Source organism: Notamacropus eugenii, chromosome 4 (assembly GCF_028372415.1).
Source record: "Notamacropus eugenii isolate mMacEug1 chromosome 4, mMacEug1.pri_v2, whole genome shotgun sequence".
In the NCBI taxonomy this organism is placed as follows: Eukaryota; Metazoa; Chordata; class Mammalia; order Diprotodontia; family Macropodidae; genus Notamacropus; species Notamacropus eugenii.
In genome coordinates, this window is record NC_092875.1 from 452,060,895 (window position 1) to 452,074,174 (window position 13,280).

Genomic DNA, 13,280 nt, shown 5'->3' on the forward strand with positions numbered 1-13,280 from the left:
GAAAACACAATTGTATAAAATGAACAGAAAGTTGTTACCCTAAGGAATGTGCAAGGGACAGATTCGTGTTGTCCTCTAGGACAATCTGACCTTTTACCCCTCCAGGTCATGGCCTATTTGACTGCAACACCTCATCAATGATTGGATGACCCTATCTTGATACAGCCATTGAATCCTTAGAGAATTGAGCTTGTTTATGTGAGTTGATCTTTGTTTCAAAAAGATTTTTAAAGATCCTCATAGGCTCAAGCAGCCATCCACCCTGTCATCAAGCTTATATTTGTGGCAGGCCTAGATGGTGTATATTGGTCAGTTTTGACAATTTCCCAATCTATTTAGGTGGATGTCTCATTGAGTGCCCATTCTCACTGCCTGGACATCACCATGGAGGGTACTTTTCTGAAGCTTTCTGATCTCTGGATTGCTTTACAGTGGATTCAGGAATTTAGCAGTAACATTATCCCAGCTGTGCAGAATGAACCCTCCATCATCAGGCTTTTAGTGTAGGATAAATCTCAGATATATTATCAAGAGAGGAGAGATAGATATATGGGACCATAATCACATGCAGCTGAGTATGAAACCCTTATGACTGCTTTATGAAGGCTATAAAGTGACTATCCTTGGCTCCTGGAATATCACTATGCTACCTTGAATTAAAATATGCAAGCTCCTGTGAGGGTTCGAAAAAGTAAAGAAGAACCAAGGAAATATTGGAAATAGAATGACTGCTACACATATTTAAACAGTCCCAAGTAGCATATCCAGCTATTACAAGTTGTGGGTAGTGTGTGAATGAGAGAGAGACAGGGAGAGACAGAGAGAGACAGAGACAGAGACAGAGAGACAGACAGAGAGACAGACAGACAGAGAGAGACAGAGACAGAGACACAGAGAGAGAGAGAGAATGAGAGAGACAGAGACAGAGAGAAAGGGAGAGACAGAGAGAGAGAGAGGGAGAGAGACAGAGGGAGAGGCAGAGAGAGAAGGAGAGAGACAGAGAGAGAGACAGGGAGACAGAGACAGAGAGACAGAATGAGAGAGATAGAGACAGAGAGACAGACAGAGAGAGACAGAGGGAGAGTGTGTGTGATTTGTATGATTTCCTTCCCGCTTCCTTTGTTCCATGTTCCACGGTTCTCTTTTCCACCCTGTTCCTTACAACTCCTGAATTTCTTCTGCAGCCTTTGAAAGAGAAACAGGTTGCTTCCAGATTATCTGGCAGCCATGACACATCCTGCGTTTAAACTGATGATAGCTAGATAGGAAGCAATGCAGGTACAACTCAAGACATCTGGACAACACACTCTGCATTCAGGGAAGGGCGCCGCAGTCAAAGTCGTTCAGACATGTTTGTCCTTGTGGCCTCCGACTTGGAATACTTGCCTTTCCTATATTTGAGAAGAACCTCTTCAACTATAACAAGTTAGGCTGGTTTTGTTTTTATCTTTTTTTAGTATCTTTTCATATTTAATACTTTTCCAGTACTTTCATATTTAATAAAAGTATGTTTTCAGGACTCTCGTGGCTAATAAAAGATCGCTATACGATGAGCTTCTATGAAAATTTAAGGTCAATGAACGGCAGGGACTGCTTTGCCTTTCTTTGCAACCCCAGTGCTTACACTGGCCCATAGTAAGCACTTAAACAATACTTATTGATTTGACTTAAGCAGCAGAGAATAAACCACATCAGAGATGATCTCCCCGGCTAGGTCTACTCCAATTAATAGAAAAATGCAAGCATTTCAAGTTGACATCATAAAGCACTGGAAGACTCCTTTGGTAATTTTTGTCTCTTATCTTTTAATGCTAACTCTATTATCTAGGAACAATATTGTGTCCACATATTCCATGGCTATGTACAAAATTTATTTCAAGACACTCATGATTTCTTTAATACAATTGATCTACTCCCATGCCCTAGAAGATCATACAATCCTAGCTGCTCTTTATGAAAACAAAATAAGCATTGTATGGTAGGCAACTTTTCTGTGATGAACCACATTTAGACTTATCCTCCTATAGAAAGCACACCTAACCCAAATGGAAGAAGGCCTGAATTAGAATGTAGACTCCCCAGCTTAGAATCACTTGCCTTCAATCGCATTCTGCAGACATAGTCTCGTTTTTTACTACAACATCACTGGAAAACTAATTGTGGAGCAAGGAGACCCTGTTTTACTAGGTGGAGATACCTCCCATGGAGCTGGTGCTTCTCCTCGCCAGGAAGCCTTGGGTTCGATTTCTGCCTCTGACGTATATTGGCTGTGTGACCCCACATCAATCACTAAACCTCTCAGGGCTCCAAGCCAGGGCCTCTTGAACTTTTATCACTGGTGACCAAGTTTAAGAAGCAATTCCTAGGTAACCAAATTTCAAAGAAAAGAGGTAGCTTTCTCAACCACAAATTCCTTATTGCAATGACATCATAGAGATTATCCCTATCCCCAAAGGGAGATGTGTTTTTTTTATATTTTTAACTTCTTTTTCTTCCACCAGTGGTACAACAATTACCAACATTCAAATATTTTTAGGATTAGCCTTCCTTTACTCTTTACTGCTCCACATTCTCCTTATTCTCTTCCCCCACCAAAACTGTCCTCACCTTTCTAGGTTTTGCATTAAATTCTGCTCCTTGGGGAATTCTTTCTAAACAATTCTTCATCCCCTCCCTCACTCCCACTTCCTCAGCCACACATTTTCACATACACTTGCAAAACTAGGGGTGGAGGTAAAGTCACTCTGTGAATCCTGATCTAGTAGCACCCAGAGTAGGTGGGGGCTCAGCAAGGCTAGGACAGCGAAGAACAGTGCCAGGGAATGAATTGGTATCGTAACCTCACACAGAGTATGTATTCATCTGCAGCCTTTCCAGTCACCTGGATGCACAAGCAGAAATCATCAGGCCACCACCTGTGGTCACGCTTGCAGCTGTGCAGTGGCTGGGAGAGGGGCCTAGCTCTACACACCTTAATCTTGCACAGCTGTCCAGCCCAGCAGGCGAGAGCAGAGCAAGCCACAGCATGTGCTCTGGAGAGATAGAGACAGAGAGAGAGAGACAGAGACAGAACTGGATTCACTGGCCTAACCCCTGTACAATGCAGTAAGTTGGGCCTACAAAGGCTAACCAGAGTTACAGTATCCAAGGTGAGGGGGGGGAGGAATTCTCCACTTCCCTAAGGGCAGTATCCTGGACTAGGAATTAAGAGAACCCAAATCTTTGACTACCTATCTGAGTCACTTAATCTCTTTGGATTTCCCTTTCCTCGCCTAAAAAAATTAAGAGGTTGAAGGAAATCATCACATCTCTAAGATTCTTAAACACCAGCTGTGTGGTACAGTAGACATAACTCTGGACATGGAGTCAGGACTCCTGCCTCATAGACCTCCTAGCTCGAAGACACTTGATGAACCCCTTACCCTCTTTCTTGCCTCAGTTTCCTCATCCCTAATAAGGGTGATAACAGCATCTACCTTAGAACTGTGAGAATCAAAGGAGATATGGATAAAGCACTTTGCTCAGTGCCTGACACATAGTTGGCAATGTGTAAATTAGGGGTGGGGAACCTGGACCTCTAGGCCACACATGGCACTCTAGATCCCCAAGTGACTGAATCTAGACTTCACAGAACAAATCCCCTTAATACAAGAATTTGTTCTGTAAAACTTGGACTCAGTCAAAAGGTCACACTCAAGGACCTAGAAGGACACATGTGACCTTGATGCCAAAGCTTCTCCACCCCCGAATATTGTAAATGCTAGTGCTCTGAAAACATCAAAAATCCATATAAATACTAGATATTAATATCTCGTGATTTTTCCTCATCCTTTTCAAGGAAAAAGGTGAAATTAGTCATGCCAACCCTGTCCCATTGTACAAGTGGGAGTATTCCTCTATGAGGAAAACTTTCTACTCATGTAGTACTTTGTATTTTTCAAAGTACATTGAAGCATATTGTTTGATCATCTCAAGAATCCTGTAAGATATAGTGTACATAATGCACTCTGCTAGCCACTGTCAGAAATCTCTGGTTTCAGCATATTCACGTCCTGAGCACTGACTGTGTGACTCTGGGTAAGTTTCTTAGCCTCTCAGCATTCTCAATATAGGCAACTCTATAAACTGCAGAAAAGACTGATATGAAATCTTCAGACGGTTTCCCCATCTGGGAGCTTTGTCCCATACCAATGAAATCATAAATTCATCCCTGACCCTATTCCTAACAACCGTAAGAGACAGACAGGGTGAATATTGTATCCAGGAAATGGACAGAGTGGACAATGTTTTAGGGTTATTTAATGAAACTAGGACCGGAGGATTATTGACCTTACCAGGGACCTTAAAGGAAGACAATGGAATCCACAGAGGTTTAGTAAATTGCCCAAGGCTACACAGAAAATAAGGAATAAAGTCAGGATTTTGAACACAGATATTGTTATTATAAATCTAAGATGCTTTTTTTTTTTTTTTACTACAACATATATAATCATTGTGTAGTTTTTGAAAAATGCATCTCTAATAGTTAATTGTCCATTATACTTTGGACTGTTTAGGTAATCAACAGTTCCCCTTCCATTTGAGCATTTTGACAGAAAAGTGAACTCATTCCTCTTAAAATTCAAAGGTTCGAAATACAAACCATGCTTTCTACGATGCTTGTGATCTTATTTCCAGAATTTTCAAAATATTGTTTTGAGTGAAGATACAATAGTCATTACACCCTTAACTTTAGTATTTCCAGGATTTGAAGTTCTATTGGTATGAGTACTCCTTCCATTGACATGGATTCTTAGGAGACAGTCAAGAAGAGTTGCAGTGGCCTTTCCCTTTAATCTGAAAATTAGCCATTAACTAGAGTACTCCCAAGACAATAGACAAACAGTCCATTGTTAGGATCTGTTGTCACAGCTTTTCTAATTTCATAGAACTGGTTGATAAAATTGATAGAATGTGTTTTCTATCAGTTTGATCCCTAAGAATCCAGTCCCTTCAATTCCACCATGAGGCATCTCAGCAGAACTTTATTAGAGGAAAAAACAACAATTATAATCCAGAAATTAAGCTCTGATACATTTGTAGAAGACCTCTCATTGGTGGAGGGATGCTCATTAAAAGTTTCTGGCCTATGTGAGAGCAGAGCTGTAGAAAGCCTGAGAAAGGAGACTTGTCTTGTTTCCAATTTTAGGAGAAGACACATGAGGCTCGTTCTAGGGTCTCTTCAAGGAGAGACCTCTAAACCAAGATAAAATACTTTGGTAAGTAACAGATGTGCAAAGGAGTTTGTGGCTCTACACAGCTGTTATTTCCAGCTTATCTCCCTAGAGACTGAGTAGTTTCCCCTTTAGGTACACTGGGGACTCTCTGTCTCTACCTTTCTTCCTCTCTGTTTCCTTCTCTGTCTCTGTGTGTTTCTGTCTTCATCTCTTTCTGTCTCTCTTTGTGTCTCCCTCTCTCATCTGATATATGCTAATCTGTATAACTGAGCTTATTTGCTAAGAGTTGTGATGGTCTTTGATATAATCAACTTTTGGTGACAGGAGTCAAGCTTTCAGACATAAGTTTGACTTTTCCTTCCCCTATAGGGAATACCCACCAGGAAAGTTGCTATAAGCAGAACCAGAATTTATAATTCTAGTCTGATACCCCCTCACTGAGGAAAGTAAAATGCTAATCTCCTGGTTTCAATCTCCTACTCCCCACCACTCAGGAATTAGTCTCCCTTGGAGAAGACAAGATTCCAGAGTTATCTATTCATGCTTCCCTGTGAGCCACTTTTAGACAAACCTATGTGGACATACAATAACCTACATGAGTAATATATATGCATATATATACTTCACAATTGTAATAATATCTGGAACCACTGCTACTGCCATCTGCCTTATAACATGTTCAAACAGTTTGGGGGTGGGGGAAAAGTAGCATAAGCTGGAGGATATATTCCATGAAATTCAGGAAACTCAGAGTGTATGAGGAGAAGGCAGCTGGAAGTGCCAACCACATTATAAGTATTATCGATAAGCAGAAGTGATGGCTGGAGAATCTGAAATGTTGTCTAATGAAATGTTGTCTAAGTTGGAACAATATGCCAGTTCTGAAAAGGCCAATCTCTTTCATCAGGTAAATTCCAGCAGCAAGGAGTGGCAAAATGTCTTCAATAACATGGTTACCTACTGAAGAAGATAGGCATGAGCTCCAGGAAAGAGAAAAGGGTCTGGCCACGCCAGTACTAGTGTGTCTCTGAGTTCCTGGCTACTCCCACAGCTGTGAATAGCCCTATTGTTGTAGGAGTGGTTGCCAATTAATAATGCTCAGCACCCAGCACAGTGGATGCTTAACACATGCTTATTGATGAATAACTGATGTACAGAGAGAGGGCCTTCAGGTTTGCAAAGTGTTTTACATATGCTATGTCATGTGATCCTATAGCTGTTACGTTATGTACATGTATTTATTATGTAATTTATATTCATCTGTCTTAATAAAACTTAGCCTTCAGTACTCCTGCACTTTAATGACTCTCTAGCTTCATTGGTGTGGTTTCTTCTTCCACCAGTATCGGCTGTGAACAACTGGCATCTTCTTCATAAATGCTCCATACACAGCCAACATACTAAGCACCTTTCTCTAGGCTTTCTTTCAGTTCTTTTAATACTGTGTGGATGTTGGTCAAGCATTAGGGTTGTTCATTTCTTATCCCTCCCTCACTCAAGCTATACGAGTAGTCAACTATCTTCTTTATGATATATTTTATGCCTATCTTCAAGCACAAGTTATCCCCACAAATAGCATGCTCCAATTTTGTTTCTTCTGAAATCATCATGATGGATGATTCACAGCTATCTATTACCACCAGGAAACTATTGGGGCTGAAAATTATAGATTTTTTTAGCAGCAGAGAGAAGTTAGGGATCATTGAGAAGCGCTGCATAATTACCCAAGTGAGATTCAAGCCAATGTCTTTCTCCTAAAAGTTAATTCTGGGTCCAGCTCATTCCACCTCGAGTACTTGTATAATATATTCCTACGAATGAGTTAAATTTATGGGTTGCCCATCTGATTGTATATCATAATGTGGAGAACATTGTGTTCCTGATCCAATTCATCTTCCTTCTGAGGACAGATAGACTGATCTCTTTGGAACGATGGGTCTCATTTAAGAGACCTTGAAATGTTCCAAGCCTCAGTGTAATCAGCACAATGTCATCTGCAAACAAGAGCATCTGGAGATCATCTCTCCATTTACAAGAATCTCTTTCCTATTTGAACTTTGTACAGGGCATTCTCTATAGACCGATGAACACCTTCCCTGTTCATATGGGTCCTTGTCTGATGCCTCAGCAGATGTTGATGCTCAACAGAGTTGAATTATTTCCATGATAGCATCTGTCATTAAATTTTATGTGGTGTTAATATGTGTTTGAGGAAACTAATAAGGCTGAGTTTTGCGCTGTGGAATCAAATGTGATTTGTTTGTTTGTAACAAACAAGCAGCAGACAGATTTCCCAACAGATAAGAGGTCAGAGGATGTGAACTGTTTTCAAAAGAAGTACAAACTGTTATGAATGGATGCTGCAAAATTACAAAGAACAAGCTTTGCCCCAAGGAAAAAGAATCAGACACCTCCCATCACTCCTCTGCAGAATCGGAGGGTGCATGGATTTCAAACATTGCATATATTGTCATATTTTTTCTATGCATTTGTCAGTTTGGATAATTTTTCTCTTCTGCTTTTTCTCTTTTTTTATTTAGGAAGGGGGCAGATAATGGAAAATTAAAGTGGTATGAAAACAAGATGTAACTAAGGTTATTTTTAAAACACAACCATATGGAAGTATTCTCCTAATCACTAATAAGAAGAAGAATACAAATCAAAATGATACTGAGATTTTACCTCATATCCAGTAAATTAGCAAAAATGAAAAAAGACAGAAATAATCAATATGGGAAAGATAGGAACATTAATACAGCTTTGGTGGAGCTATGAATGGCTACAACCAATCAAGAAAGCAACTTGGAATGATGCAAAGTAAGTGGATAAAATGTAGATGTCTTTCAGTGGGGAATGACAACCCATTGTAACACATGTTGTAATGGAATATGATTGTGCTATTAGAAATCACATATATCATGAATACAATGATGCACGGAAAGACTTATATGAACAGATGCAAGGCAGAGTAAGCAGAGCCAGTAAAACGATACACACAATGACTTCAATAATGTAAACGAAAGAACCCACAAAACAACAAAAAAATAAAACCTGTAAAATTACAAAAAATAAACTTAGCACCAAAGGAATAACTCGAGAAGATTCCTCCTCCTCTATCTTTGCAGAAATATGAGAGTGGAGATGAGGTTCTCAGCTGTGGAAAATTGTATTTATTGTCAAGGCTTTCATAGTGTATTAATCAATTTTCTGGTATTGTTCATCTCTTTCCTCTTTTTCTTTTTTTTCTTAAAAATTCTTATTGGCATAGTAGTTTTTCCAGATGTAGGATGTGAGGAGAGATTTAGGTGAAATAAATAGAAAAGATAATAAAAATTATTTTAAAAACAAATTTAAAAACAAAAACAAATTTTAAAAACAAATAAAAACAAATTTTAAAAACAAAAAAAAAATAGTTAAGGACTCTTATTGTTCAAACCTCTCAGATAGTCAGAAATCATCTACAAAAGCCTATCTGCTTTCTCCTTATATTTTCATAAAAAATAGCCAAGATATATGTACATGGTCCAGCCATCTAATATTTTTTTACTTAAGAATTACTTAATTACTTAAGAAGGTAAAGATGTAGTTTAGAAGCAACTGAAGTCTTCTTGGGTTCCCTTATTTGACAATGATGTCATCAAGGAACTTTTCTCCTTTTTTAAATTCTTCTTTCTGAGAAATCTCAGAAATTCATCTCTGAGTTCAATAACATAACTAGGACAGGGTGAACAGTGCTTTGTCCTATGGTGACATGACTAGGAGCTCCTCAATGACCCCTCAGGGATGTGCTGGAGTGCTACTACTATTGGAGAAAGTTGATTGCTGAATCAGCACATGCTACAAATTCAGGCTTGATTTATTGTTTTATTAATTGTCGACATTCAAATGGGAGGTCCACAGGCCACAAGAGGCCTACAACACTCCTGTGTGCAGTCCAAACTAGCTTCAAATGTATTTGGGAACTACTTAAGAAAATAAATAAAAATACAAAACTCATAGGTTATATTGGATTTTAAAGTTAAGTCAATATGCAGCCTGCAGGGATCCTTATATACACACATTGGTAGCCCCTTTTCCATTTTAGTTTGACATCACTGGCCGAGACTTTAAAAACTAAGGGAGAAAATGTTAGTAATGCAGATTTGTCATGATTAATCCGCAATTAAGACAAACTGAAGCACAAAAGTGCAAAAATAAAATAATCTATTTATTTGTAAGGCTAGCAATCACCAGTAAGAGAAGTCAGTGCCCACTCAGTGACCAAAGACATATCTTACAATCAGAGCAGTCTCTTATATGGTTTGGTTACATATATTCATCACTGGTGCCAACTTAATTTAGACTGGGGTTGGTCCATAATTACTCTGAATTGCAAAAGAGGGGTCTCCAGAATCCATAGTAACAAGGAAAACACAGAATTGAACATCCTTTGGAAAGTCTTCAACCAGATACATTCCCACTACCCACCCCTTCACCAGAGAGAACCAGGGTCCAAAAAAAAAATCTCCTGACTAGACTGATTCATCCTCCATCCAACTTCTTTATCTCCCTCAAGAGGCAGGACCAATCTCAGTTGTCTGCACAGTCTCCTCCAAAGTCTCTTCCAAAATTTTCTAGCAAGGCCTATACAAAACAAATCCAAATCTAAGCCCTAGAAATCAGTTATAGTGATTCCTAAAACTCATAACTATTGATCACTAATCAATCAATAAGCTAAACTTCACAGATTGAACTTAAGTGTCATGAATTTTCAGAAAACCAGTTCATAGACATTTCTAAAGCTGACAGCACTCAGTACAACTATCTCAGCTGCCACCTGTGAGATCCCTTCGCTATGGAACTTCTCTCCTGCAGTTTAGGTCTCCCCTCCTGTGGGGAAGGTTCTTCTCCACTTTGTGGTCCTTTCTGCTCCTGAATTGGATTTGTCTTTGGAAAAGTTGTGGATACTTATGACAATATCTGAGGCTTTTTAAAGTTGTGACTCCACAAGCATAGATTTCTCTTGTGTTTCTTTGACCAGGTTTAGTGGTTTTTCCCAACAATATTTGAAGATTATAGGATCATAAATTTAGAACATGAATTCAAGCATTCAACAACTATGTATAACATGCCTTCCATATTCAAGGCACTAGTCTAATCTCTAGGAAATAAAAATAAAAATGAGGCTGTCCCTACACTCAAGACATTTACATTATATGAAGAAAATCCAACATATTCTTGCTGTAGGTTAGTCGTTTTTCAGTTGTAGCCAACTCTTCATGACCCCATTTGGGGTTTTCTTGGCAAAGATACTGGAGTGGGTTGCCATTTCCTTTTCCCACTCATTTTACAGAAGAGGAAACTGAGACAAAAAGGATTAAGTGACTTGCCCAGGGTCACATACCTAGTAAGTATCTGAAGTCAGATTTGAAGTTAGAGTTTCCTGACTCTAGACCCAACACTCCATCCACCACATCACCTAGGTACCCACAAAAAAAGAATCTGAACTGTACCTCCCCATGGGGAAATCGAACCCAGTCTCTCACATAACAGGCAGGGATACTTACCACTATACTAATACTGCATTGATCGCTTCTCCATCATGTTGTCAAGCAATACATTTATTTCATCATCTTCCATCGTCTGCTCTGTCTTGTTTGGCAAATTACCTTGTTCTGAACTTATCTTGGCCGTGGCTGTCTTTGGACTCTGCTTGGCAAGGATATAAAGAGTTTGTTTTGCAAGGTTAGCTTTGGTCTCCTTTAACCTTCTTTTTATACGATAATCATTTGACATCAGTTAAATATCCAATCCATTCTAATCCAGTAAATATTTACTAAGTGCCTACTATGTGTCAGGCACTTGTGCTAAGAACTGAGAATATAAGAAAAAAGATAGCCCCTGATCTGAAGGAGATTACAATCTATTGAGGGAAGACCACGCACAGAAGGAAGCAGGAAAAAATGGGGAATGGGACACTAGGAGCTATCTTGTTCCGCACAGTTGAAATCAGGCAGATAAGTAGATGTGGAGTAGAATGAGCCTCAAAGTCCAGTTTTTGCCCCTCTGTAAAGAAAGGCAATGGGAGGAGTTTGGTATTTTACCCCTCAGCCCTCCAATCAGAGGAGAGAGGAGGCTGAAGGAGGTGGTGTTAATCAAGGCTTAAATTAGCTACAAGGTGGTGAGATTAGAGGTGATGAACTTAATTTGGGAGGGGCTTCTTGTTCTGTAGAGTTGAAATCAAACAAGGCAGCAGATGCAGAGTGAAGTGGACATCTCTAAACATCTTTAAGAAAGGATGCCAAAGTCAATATCTTTCATTTTGTCCATTTCCTACTTTTTTTTAGGTAGACAGTTTATTTAAATAGGTCAGATTAGGTCTTTTGTAATCACATGTAGCATCATCTCAATTTTAATTTGAGATCTAATGATCAAATTGCCTTTAGAAAGCTCTTTGGATTTCTTTCATTTTTAATGACCTTTACCCTCCCCAAAGGACCTTGCATTTACTTGTTTGTGAATTCTTCCTTTTAATCAGGCATTGATATTTATCTTTGCTCTGACCAGCCCTTGACTAGACTGCACACAGGCAGATAATTTTGAAATGATGCCTGTTTCAATGTCCATTAAGATATAGCCAATTTCATGTTTTGTGTCATTATTTGTTTCTAGTTATCTATAGTGTCTTCCAACTTCTTTCTTGACCAAACTATTCATGAGTAGTCTACAGACCTTTCGCCTTTACTTTCTTAATTCTGAACTATACTTTCCATCATATTTTACTTTCCTTCCCTATGCCTACCTTCACGTTGACTTCACTGAAATTTATCATGTATGTTGTCTTTGGGGAAATTGCCAGTTTTCTTCTAGAGTTTCTCTGTTCACCATCTGTGACAAATATTGGTGCAAACAAGGCAATCCTTTGTGAAGATGATTTCTTTGATATTGCTCAGTTTTGAAAGCTTAAGAAGAAATGACCAAGCGTCCCATTAAATGGCATTCCTTGTTACCTTTAGCACGTGTGGAAGCCAAGGTCACAAATACCTTTATTCCCTTCACTGAGGGGACCCTGTGACTATCCTTCCATTTATATGTAACTTCTTTTTGTCTTCTCATATCATTTATAGTTCCAATGACCACATGGTATCACCTCATTGGTCACTGAACAAAGATAACAAACATATTAACACCAGCAACTGGGGCAGCTAGGTGGCACAGTGAGTAGAGCACCAGCCCAGGAGTCAGGAGGACCTGAGTTCAAATCCAGCCTAAGACACTTGACACTTACTATCTGTGTGACCTTGGACAAGTCACTTAATCCCCTAAAAAAACAAGAATATCAGCAGTCTGCTATCACCTCTGAGAAAGCAGGATTGGAAAGTGAAGAGTTGGAGACAATTTTGAATTTTGTATCTGCTGCATGGATTATAATAGCCGATATATTTTATCCCCTAGTGTCCAATCTTTTAGCAAGGGCCCCTTAGCATTTAGTTAGAGAAACAGGATGTGTCTGACATTAAACCTGAAACTCCTTCAGCTCTGTAGAATCTATCATATATCAGGCTTTTTTTGGCAGAGCCTTCAGGAACCTAGGATCCTCTCTCTCCACATCAAGATGTGAGAGCAAAGTAGACATTTTTGTAGAATGGTTTACCATGGTAATGTTCAAATACAGTAACCCCAAACATGACTGAGGCAGTATGCCCAGTGCAAAGTCATAGGGTTGAACCTAGGAGAACTTTATTCCCCTTAAGACAATGGAATCAGAGGACATTTGTTCAAATCCTGCTTCCAAAGCTTACTTACAACCTGTATGTCCTTGGGCAAGTCATTTACTTCACTGTACCTCAGTTTCTTCATCCTTCTCTAGTCTTGGAGTCAGGAAGACCTGAGTTTCAAATCTAGCCTCAGATACTTACTAGTTGTATGATCCTTAGCAAGGCATTTAACCGCCCAGGGTTATTACGAGAATAAAATGAGATCATTTTACAAATTGCTTTGTATACAGTAAAGTGCTATATAAGTGCTGGCTATTATTATTATTCTTTAAAATGAGATTAGATTAAATGGTTTCTGCTGTCCCTT